Genomic DNA, 10,944 nt, shown 5'->3' with positions numbered 1-10,944 from the left:
TGCGTGACGTCACGGCACCGTTCCCCCGCGCGCCGCCGGGCGGGGCCGCGCGCACGTGCGCGGGAGGGGCGGGGCTAAACCGTGGCGTCAGAGCGCCCCCTGGCGGCCGCGCCGCAGGCACGCAGAGCCCCGCATCGGGAGCATCCGGTGACCCCGTGCGGACCTCACCGCTCCTGCGGCACCGGACACGGACACGGACACGGACACGGGCAGGGGCAGGGGCAGGGGCAGGGACCCCTTCCACTGGAGCAGCTGCTCCAAGCCCCTGTGTCCAACCTGGCCTTGAGCACTGCCAGGGATGGGGCAGACACAGCTCCGGTTCCACTTCGGGCTTCAGAGCTGTGGCAGCCAAACCCAGGTGAAACAAAACCCAGGTCCTCTGAAATGTAACCTTTAGAGAGAACAGAAGGTACAGGAAATCCGTCCTTTAACACTGCCTTTGCTGATCACTCACACAGTGCAGCAGGTGCTGGCCCCGTGTCCCTCAGAGTCTGTGCAGCTGCAGCATTGCTGCACAGGAGTTCTCAGGGATCACCTCTCATTTCCAGTGGCTGAAAGGTGACTTTTTGGTAGATCTCATCCACTTACCTTTGATAACCATCAGATAACGTGACCTGAGAGCAGCTCCGGTGCCTAAAGGGGCTTCAGGAAACCTGGAGAGGGGCTTGGGACAAGGGATGTAGGGACAGGCCAAGGGGAATGGCTTGAACCTGCCAGAACAGGGGAGACTGAGCTGAGCTCTGAGGCAGAAGCTGTTCCCTGTGAGGGTGCTGAGGCGCTGGCACAGGGTGCCCAGAGAAGCTGTGGCTGCCCCATCCCTGGCAGTGCTCAAGGCCAGGTTGGACACAGGGGCTTGGAGCAGCTGCTCCAGTGGAAGGGATCCCTGCCCGTGGCAGGGGTTGGAGCTGGAGGAGCTTTGAGATCCCTTCCAACACAAACCAGGCTGGGATTCTGTGGTCTTCACTGATGTCTTATGGAAGGATCCTGTTGTTACCTAGGGGCTGAACAGGCTCAGGTGCATTGGCTTTGTACAGAATTAATAAAGTATCTGTGCTGTCAGCTGAATTCTCACTGCATACAAAGGATGGAGACCCGCACATGGACTGTTGAAGGCTTATGAAGGTTTCAGGCACAGGCTTGCCAAAAAAGGCCAATAAACTCAGATGAACAGCACACTGTGTTATTTTCTCTATTGCTCTAAACAGCAAAATAAGAACAGAAATCCTCCACACTTTGGTATTATTTATTATGGAAACTTTCCAGTGTTGCAGCATCTGGAGGACAGGACAAGCTGTAGCCCTGAGGCAGCCTTGACTTGCTGCAAACCCTTGCAAACATGCTGAGAACAACACGCAGGGTGTTCCAGTGTCACCAAGGACAGGGAATTCTGTGCTGATTATCAAAGGGATTCTTTTGAAGCGCCCTCCACAACACGGTGATACAGAAAATCTGCCTCCAAATCCATTCTGCAGTGACTAAGGCAGTGTTTTCATCATTGCAGCACCCATTAAATCCAGTGATGCTGAACATACCTTGGGCCAGACACCGCCCAGTCGTGGCAGGGGACAACAGAGAGAGTGGGGACAGAGGGAGAACACAGCATTAAGGAGGTAGGAAGAGCTCTGGTACTGGTGAAGCTCAGCACAGTGACCCCCTTCCAGGGACCCTGCAGGTCACTAAGCACGGGTTCAGCTCCTGTAACATGGTTGCATCTGAAGAGCAGCTCTAAACCCAGTTATGATTCAACCTTAAACACAGCACTTGTGATGAAATCCAGGCTGCCTGGCATGGCTTGGACTGGGACATCCAGTGCAAGGCTGGAGCTGTGCTGCTCATGAGATGAGCTGGCTGAGAGTGCACAGTTCCTCCTCGTAGCACAGTTACAAACGGGTGCTCCAAACCTTGGGGGTGACTTTGGCATCGTGTGTTCACAGGATGTTTGTCTCCCATAGGAGTGAGCGTGAGAAGGACGTGCAGGGAGGCTGAGGAGACTGTGCCACAGCTACCACACATCTGCTGCAGGGACAGACCTCACTACTGAGCAGAGCGTATGGATTGTCTGTTTTAGCACTGTGAAGGTCAAGGGAAGACTGAGTGAGAGGAGAGGAGCTACTGCAGGCTTACACATTTCCAGGCAATCAGACCGTGTCTGGAGAAACTCTGTGGAATTTGCCCTTGATGAGTCAGGATCATCTGGGAAGGCTGTGAGGTGACTCCCAGAGAGCAGCTCCTCCTGGTGGGTTTGCTGGCTTGGGTTGTGGATCTTCAGCCTCGGATTTAAGCAAAGCAGAACCCAGAGGATGGACACATAAGTGTGTATAACAAGGAGCAGGAATCAGTCTGATGTTGCACAGGCTGTAGGAGTACAGAAGCTACTGATGATAAAAGAGCTGGAGGCATTAAAGCTCAACAGTTTTTGACTACATGTATTACTAAACTTATCACTACTGAATATATCTGTGAATTGAATGCCCCCAGCTCCACGTTGGTGTGTAAATGTACTTTTTACCACATTTAGAGTCATGTTCGTTCACTCAGAAGCTTCTCAAAATGGTAACAAACTTGATGGAAACTCAGTAAAGCTCTTCCAAGCTCTCGTGACAATATTCTGCTTTATAGAAATGCAACCAGAGGTTTTAAACCATCATTTCTTTTGCCATGCAGTGTGTTATGAGTGCTCTGGGGTATGAAATGGTCACTTTCAAAGGCTGGAAATCCCTCCGCTATGGTGAATGAACTCAAGTCCCAATTCCCCAGCTGCCACCCAGTGACGGATGCTTTTCGGGCCGTAAAGACCCTTCTGAACACATTAACAGCCATTAACAGCTGCCCTGCTCTGCACGGCTCCCACTGTGTGCACAGCAGCTTGTGCAGGTGCCCTCGGCACTGCAGCTGCCAGTGCCTGACCCCCGGGGGCAGCCGTCGAGGAAGGGGCCCCGCTGAGCAGCACCAGGACCCAGGTGAGGGCAGGTTGTTAATGGGGCAGGAAAGGAACCAAGCCCTGCGCCAGGAGGCCACGGTGTGGGGCACTGGAGCCCTGCACAGTCCGCGCCCTCATGCCATGGTGCTGATGGCACAGGGAGCTCTGACGGCTCCCTTGAGGAATGTGTGACATGGGCTCAGTTTAGAGCAGCGTCCCCGTTTCCTGGCATGGGGACAGCTGCCCTGTCCGATAGGGCAGGGAGGCAATGGAAACCTGAACATACACTAATAGCAGAGATGCTGTTCCCCACAGGCCCAGTGGTGCAGACCCTGCAAACCTGAGCCCCTGAGACCCATGGCCTCCATGTTACCAGCTCACTCGGGCACAGCCACGTGTGCATTCCCACTGTTTCTGCCCAGGCACTGCTAGGATGTCAGTGCAAGGCTCAGACGTGGGTGACCCCAGGCAGGCACCTGGGGAGGAGCTGCAATGGAACAGGCTCTGTTGGACTCCTCTTTGGAGTATGCAAAGCCTGGGAGCACTATAGAAAGGGTTTGTTTATTACCACAATGTAATTCTTTCCTGGGTAGAGGCTTTGTCATGTTTAGTACCATCAGCACTATCCCTACGCACTAATGAAAGGGATTCCTTGCTTGACTGGAATGCACAATACATACACCATGTGCCATGGCATTAGATCTAAGGCAGAAGCTGTTCCCTGTGAGGGTGCTGAGGCGCTGGCACAGGGTGCCCAGAGAAGCTGTGGCTGCCCCATCCCTGGCAGTGCTCAAGGCCAGGTTGGACACAGGGGCTTGGAGCAGCTGCTCCAGTGGAAGGGGTCCCTGCCCGTGGCAGGGGTTGGAGCTGGGTGATCCGTATGATCCCCTCAGCCCACACCAGTGTGATTCCATGATCTGTACTTGCTCTGCCTGCAGCAAAATCATCAGCTGGGAGCGTTCCACAGAGGGAGCGACCCAGGAGGCAGGAGGGACAGGGGATGGGATGCAACCAAAGGGGACACAAAGCACTGACTCATGTTACTGACAGAAGTGACTTCACTGCACTGGCAGCACAGCTTCAGGCCAGACCAGAGAATTGTGACTCATGTTGCAATAAGCAGGTAAGTTATGCAGCCGCAGCTGGAAGGGCAGCTCCGGTTCCCTGTTCCCAGCTAGGACACTGACTGATGGCTCAAGGTGCAGACTCGGGAGTCCTCTTCCCAACTGTAAATGGGTAACTTTGACTTTCATTGCTGTATTAACCGCTTGTACAGACTGCCTTGTGCAGCCCGTGGTTAACATCATCACCCTCATCCACCGAGTCCTGTAACAGTCCTTGGCCACCCCTTATGTTTTCCTTGGGTTTTGTCTTCTACCTTAGAATCTTGGCTTTGCTTTTGAAGGACTCAGAGTGCTGCAGGTGTTCATGTGTGTTCACACAGTGCATGTGGGTATGGGCACACCACAGACACTTCTGGCAGCAGCAAACATACAGTGTTTAATTCAGAACAGTTTAAAGTATTTGGTACCAGGGATTTTGTGAGGTTAAGGAAATGTCAAACCAACAACGTCCACCAGCACAGAGCCCTGGGGCCGCTGTCCTGCCTCCAAAGAGCAGCTACTCACTGCCTCCCAAGAGCAGCTACTCACTGCCTCCCAAGAGCAGCTACTCACTGCCTCCGTGCCTTGTTTTGCTTTCTTCATTTCCACTTGGGAAGCTCCTTTTAACTCCTGCCCCCGTTGCTTTCACCACTGCTGTGTGCTGTTTGATGTGCTGCTCCAGCTTCTTTTCCCGGCGGGATCTAAGCAAACACAGTAACATTATTCCAGTTGCTCTACATTCATTGGCCCTTCTGTTCCCGGTTTCAAGTGTTAGGGTTAGCTCATTTCTGCCAGAAAGAATTACAGACCCAGGGAGCAAACTGAGGACATGCTGTGGCCTTGCCTTTGCTAATGTGCACTCAGTGGGGCACGTGCCACGTGGGGTCTGGCACTGTCCCACGCTGGCTCGCACGCTTGCAGGGATCTATGGCGTCAGTTGGTTATTGATGTCACACCACATCCCCACCTCGCTCAGTGCAGAAGCTCTATAGTGCTCTGGGGAGAGCTGCGGGTTTGGTAGTGCCACAGATGGGATTTGGTGGGTCCTTGGCACGGCTGCTGTGGGAGCTGGAAGGCTCCGAGGGAAGGAGGCAGTGTCACGGCAAAGGACAGAAGGAGTGCAGTGATTCAAGGGCCGAACACTGAGCGGGTCTAGCACAGGCAGTGGGTGAGCTGTTGACAAAACAGGAACCTGAGGGGCTGAGCTGCCCCAGGGCAGGAGGCTGAGCCACCTGCAGCATGCAAGGGGCTGTTTGACTGTCCTGCTTTATAGGTAAGATCGTGTCGGGCAGCAGAAATACAAAAGGAGGGCTGCAGAGTCTGCTCTCCAGGGCAGAGGGACATCCACACAGGAGAGGCAGTGCAACAACAGGGCTGAAGTACCAGTGGCTGCTAAATAATGGATTATTAAGACTGGAATTGAGTTGCCTTTTTATTTCTCCTTTAACCACAATGCTTCTTTATTGAGGTGCAAGATTACTTTACTTGATAGGATAGCAAAAGTGAAATGAATACTTTCATAATGACAAAATAAATGAAAGTCATCAATTGCATTATGTAGCAACAGTTTCAGCACTCACCTTGTAGCTTCACCCTTTACTTCCAGCATCCATTCTTCCACTGTCTAAGGTGTAGGGTCCTGTTTCTCAGCTCTCTTATTCACGGTGTGGTGACTGATGTTATCAGGTGCATATGGTACGTTTTTGGGTGTCTACAGCAAAATAGAATGGTAACACATTATATATTATGGAGATGGCAGCAATTAAAACCTGGTATTTATGTTGTATTTACTTACAAGAGACTTGCTGCCCTCAGATCTGGGAATAAAAACCAGATAAACCAAATCCTTTAAAATGATTTAAATGCAGATCAATGGTGACGCTTTACACAAGCTCCTGCCATAAAGTGAGAAACTTAAGAATGCCTCTTAACCCCTTAAGAACAACCCACACAGCCTGTGCTGTACATGCACAGGAACATGCCAGCAAGTATAGCTGTATGTTCAACATCCAATACTGCATTAGCAGTAACTGTGAATGCAGCACAGTCTGTCATCCAGCTTCTGTCCTGTCACTTTCTTCTGGGTAGATATGTGTTTTCCTTGAGAGCTTGATCTCCTATTACTGAAGTACAGGAAGCCTCCATTCCAACATGAACAATGTGAAAACTGGAGTATTTAGGGTTAAACAAAGGAATGTGCTCTGTAATGCTCAGGGAATATGAAAACTGCTCCTAACAGGATGATTGGAGAATAGAGGAATACACTACATATGGGAGCGAAAAGCAGACAGTGACTGAAGCTGTGGGAGCGCCTTGCAAAGCTGTTGGTCGAGTGCTCCAGCACAGGCAGCAGGAGCTGGGGTGTGCAGGGCTGGTGTGTGGTCCCATGGAGCCATCCCGTGCTCAGCCTGTGTGCATGCAGGGATCTGCCATCAACACCCCTTCAGTCCACACAGCATCCCATCTATACACAGCGGTTGTTATCCCTGGCTATGTGCATCACACCACTGTGCATACATAACATGCTCTTTCAGTCTGCTTTGTTTTTAAAGAAGAAAAGACATTGACAGGAGGAACTCAAGTACTCTCAGTGGGTGAACACATCCTTCTCCACATTTCATAGAGTCACAGAATAGTTTGGGTTGGAAGAGACCTTCAAAGCTCACCATGTCCAACCCCTTGCAATGAGCTGGGACATCTTCCACTTGATCAGGTTGTTGAGAACCACATCCAGCCTTGAATGTCTCCAGGGGAGGCACATCCACTAACTCTATGGACAACCTGTGCCAGTGTTTTACCAGCTGCATTGTACGGAATTTCTTCCTCTCATCCAGCCTGAATGTCCCTCTTTCCATTCAAAACCATCATCCCTCATCCTATGGCAGCAGGCCCTGCTAAAAAGTCTCTCCCCATCTTTCTTACAGGCCCCTTTTAAGTACTGAAAGGCTGCAATAAGGTCTCCCCGGAGCCTTCTCTTCTCCAGGCTGAACAAACCCAACCCCAAGTTATTTATGTGGCAACATGGAAGCAAAATATGTGAATGCATCAGATAAAACATACTTGTTCCTTCTCTTGTCATTCCAAATCCAGTTCTGTTCTGTGCTAACTGGATTTCTGTGGTCCTAAAAGTAACCAGTCAGGTTGGCAAAACAAAGCCCTTCCTGCAGAGAGAAACCCCAGGAGCTGTTATCCAGTGGGAAGGTTCTCAGGGCTTCAGCAGGAGCTCAGGGAGCCAGTTTTCAGTGAAAGCCAATCCAGTCTGGCTCCGTACTCAGATGTGACCCCAGCTGATGGTAGCAGAAAGAGGCATTTCTCTCACAAACTGTTCCCACAGCCTGCATGCATGAAACCCACCCTGCAAACCTCTTCCTGCACCACAGAGAAACTCTGCTTTGGCTTTACTTCTGTGGCAGGAGTGGCCAAGATGTTATCACAGATGGAAGCACAACATTGATGCATCTCTCTGACTTCCAGGGCAATGAGGCAGCAGTGAACAACCACGGGCTAGAAAAATCAGGTTAAAATGTGTGGTAACCTAGACCTGGGTAACAGCCCTATTGAAGATCACAGAACACCAGCCTGGTTTGGGCTGGAAGGGACCTCAAAGCTCCTCCAGCTCCAACCCCTGCCACGGGCAGGGACCCCTTCCACTGGAGCAGCTGCTCCAAGCCCCTGTGTCCAACCTGGCCTTGAGCACTGCCAGGGATGGGGCAGCCACAGCTCCTCTGGGCACCCTGTGCCAGCACCTCAGCACCCTCACAAGGAAGAATCAATGGACTGTGACACTAAACCTGTACAAATTCATTTCCATTTTAAACCTGCTGACATCTCACAAAAGATTGGGAATCTTCCTATGCTTCCAGGGTTCGAAGAAGCACGTTCAGCAGCCGTGAAGCTGAGATGCAAGAATTCCTCACAGCAAGAGCAACACTCCCGAGCATCCCAAGCTCCCTCAGTGATCATCCCGAACTGCCTTACTCAGTATCTTTGCTGCAGTTCATTTTCACACCACAGTAGTGGGAAAATCGTGTGTATCCACTTTTAGCCCCTCATCTCTTGCAGAGCTGCATTACGAGGAGTGAGTCTAATGGCAAAGCCAACAGGACAGGAGGGTTGGGATTTTAGATTTAATATTGTGTTACTTTAGAGAGACAACATCTCAGGCCTTTCACACAGGCTCACGAAGAACCAGGAGCCAGGTCCCCTCCTCCCACATGCCCTTCCATACCCATATATTTACAAATCCCTGGAGGAACCAGCAAATCCAGCCGACTTCCAAGTCAGTTTGGCAGCGGCTGCATTGCACAGTGGAGGCGTTCAGTGACTGCAAACTCCCATTGCCACACACACACTTCTGTTCCAACGCCTCCGAGAGCCGCTCACTGCAGCCACCAGATTCCCAACAGCATCGTGAAGGATCTGGTGACTCCCACACTGCACCTGGGGCTCCTGCAGGAGCCACAGTCCAAGTGGGTACCTGAGATAGGGTCAGCAAAGGCATCACTGAGGGGATGCTGCTTCCTGTCCTTGATTTCTCCTTTTAAGGTTAAAATTTGAATGTATGGACTATATGGAAAACAAATCAAAGGCTGTCATTGGTGGATTGGGGGTTCCCATGTCCTACCTTGCTGGTCTCTATTACATACCATATCTGCCTCTGTAGGTAAGAGTCTAAGTGCTTCTCTTCTTTCTTTCCTCAGCTTTGCCTGGCTGCACCATTCCCAAAGCATTTCTTTACTGCTGAAAAGGTGGATTTGTGTCAGACTTTTAAAGCTATAACTTTAAGAGGTCAGTGTTATTACTCTTGTTATGATACTTATTAGACATACTGATTCCTAGCAAAGAGAAACAAAACACCAGGGGCCTCTTCATGAAGCATTAACTTACCCAAGGAGGATGAGAACTGGGAAGACCCACCCTTGCTTCCCAGTTCAGTGAAGGAAAACAGCAGGAAAGAGCAGGACACAGATCCGAATTAGAGCCATGCAGAGCAATGAAATGACTGGTAACCAGCACTCAGCTCATCTCTGGGCTATAGATTAAACTTGGTAAGCTTCGATAATGAGTAGAGGTGAGTGAACGTAAAGAAGTAGTAGACAGTTGTACCACAAGAAGTTCTACTGGATCACATAATCTGACCCATCATATTTTTAGGGTGCATCAGTTAAGGTCTCATTAATACCTACTCATTATATCTATTCATTTATATCTACTCTCATTCTGAATGTCTGCAGTGCTTCTCCTGCATTTCAGTACCAAGTTTCAGGCTACTCCTCCTTGTACCGCCACTGTCGGGCACATAAACAGGTCAATCCCCTTCATTTCCATTGTTATGGACATTGTTCTTAAGTCTTCCCAGTATTTGCCCCTTATCCTCTACATTCTATCTGGAACTGCCCATAAAGCTAAGGAATGCTCACAATGGAGGCCAACCAGAAGCTGAACAAACACCTCCTTTGTGTCTGCATCACACCTGGAAGTGGGTACGGGTCAGAATAAAAGAGCCACACTTGAGAGGAAGGGCAGGTTGTGGTACACAGAGCTCACCCCTGTTCCCAGTGGTCACTCTATGCTGTGCACACACTGGATAAGGAACTGGCAGGAAAAGCCATCTCATTTCACTTGCCCTGGCCTAAATGACTGCCCACTGCCCTGTCACCAGCACCTAGGTGCATGTTTCTTAGGACCAGCAGCATTCCTGCTGGCTGCAGGGAATGGAAGACAAGAATTCCCTGGCTCTGGTGCCTCTCCTGGTGCCAGGGTGGCCAGGAAGCACCACAGCTCACCAGATGTAACCCAGATCACTGTAACACAGAGGTCCGGCTCCTGTGCCCCCAGATGAAGGGCATCACCCTTGCACAACACAAGTAGCTGGTGCTTTCAGTGCCACCGAGGTGTGCGTGTTCCGTAACAGGAATTCCAGAGCTCCAGTTAGGGAAGAAAAAAGGTGTTAAGATGCTACAAATCAGGACTGTCATTGCCTCATTTCTTGGGTCTCCTCTGGAGTAAGTGGACTGACATCTGAAGAGCAATCCAAGTGTAGGCACAAAGTGGGAAAGCACGCAGAGATGAGCAAGTGCTTGTAGCAAAATGTGTTCAATCCACACACTTTTTATACCCTGGATGTCTCACATCTTTATGTCACAGGCAGAGTTTGCCCTCTAGCTGCAGCCTTCTGTCAGCAAAGCTGAAGTTAGATTTAAGCTTCCATGGTGTGAATTAACTGAAATGGATTTATTTTCTCTCAGACAGAACAGGAATTCATGGAGCTCCATGGCTGAGCAGGTAAGAAGCCTGGCCACTCACCTTTCCTGCTGCCTTGGAGCACTGCGCTCTGCAAGGAAAGGCGCTCGGTATTTCCACTTAGAGTGAAAGATACCTGGAATTACTTCTTTCCTTAGGGACACTTGAGGAGGGGATTGTTAAGCATCAAAGTCACAACCTTTAAGACAGTGCTGCTGTGATACTTGCTTTTTCCTTTGGTCGAACAAAGCTCGTTCCTTCTTCAGCTCCTTCTCTGCTGCCAACCTGCACTTGTCTGCTCGCTTCACCTGCAGTGTCCTGTCAGAGGGCAGAGGCTCAGTAAATGCATCTCTCTGGGTGCTTCGTGCTCCTTTTAAAACAAACACTTTGGTGTTGCTCATTGAATGCTACACAGAAAAGCAGGTACGTTAATGATGGGGGGACACACAGCCACAGTGCTGGGTTTATCTACTGGTGATCCTGCCTATGAACAGCACTGTTCTATTTCCGTATAGCCATTAAAGTGTTTAAAGTAAAAGCCATGTTTAAGTAATTACCAAATGAATTACTTCATAACCCCCCTGCAAGCCACAGGCTGCGTTGTGAGGGCAAATATTAGGCACAAATTCTGCAAGGTTTTCCACACTGTTGATACTTCAAACCCCCAAACCCCTAAAC

Source organism: Melopsittacus undulatus, chromosome 4 (assembly GCF_012275295.1).
Source record: "Melopsittacus undulatus isolate bMelUnd1 chromosome 4, bMelUnd1.mat.Z, whole genome shotgun sequence".
In the NCBI taxonomy this organism is placed as follows: Eukaryota; Metazoa; Chordata; class Aves; order Psittaciformes; family Psittaculidae; genus Melopsittacus; species Melopsittacus undulatus.
Note: the sequence above shows the minus strand (reverse complement) of the source record.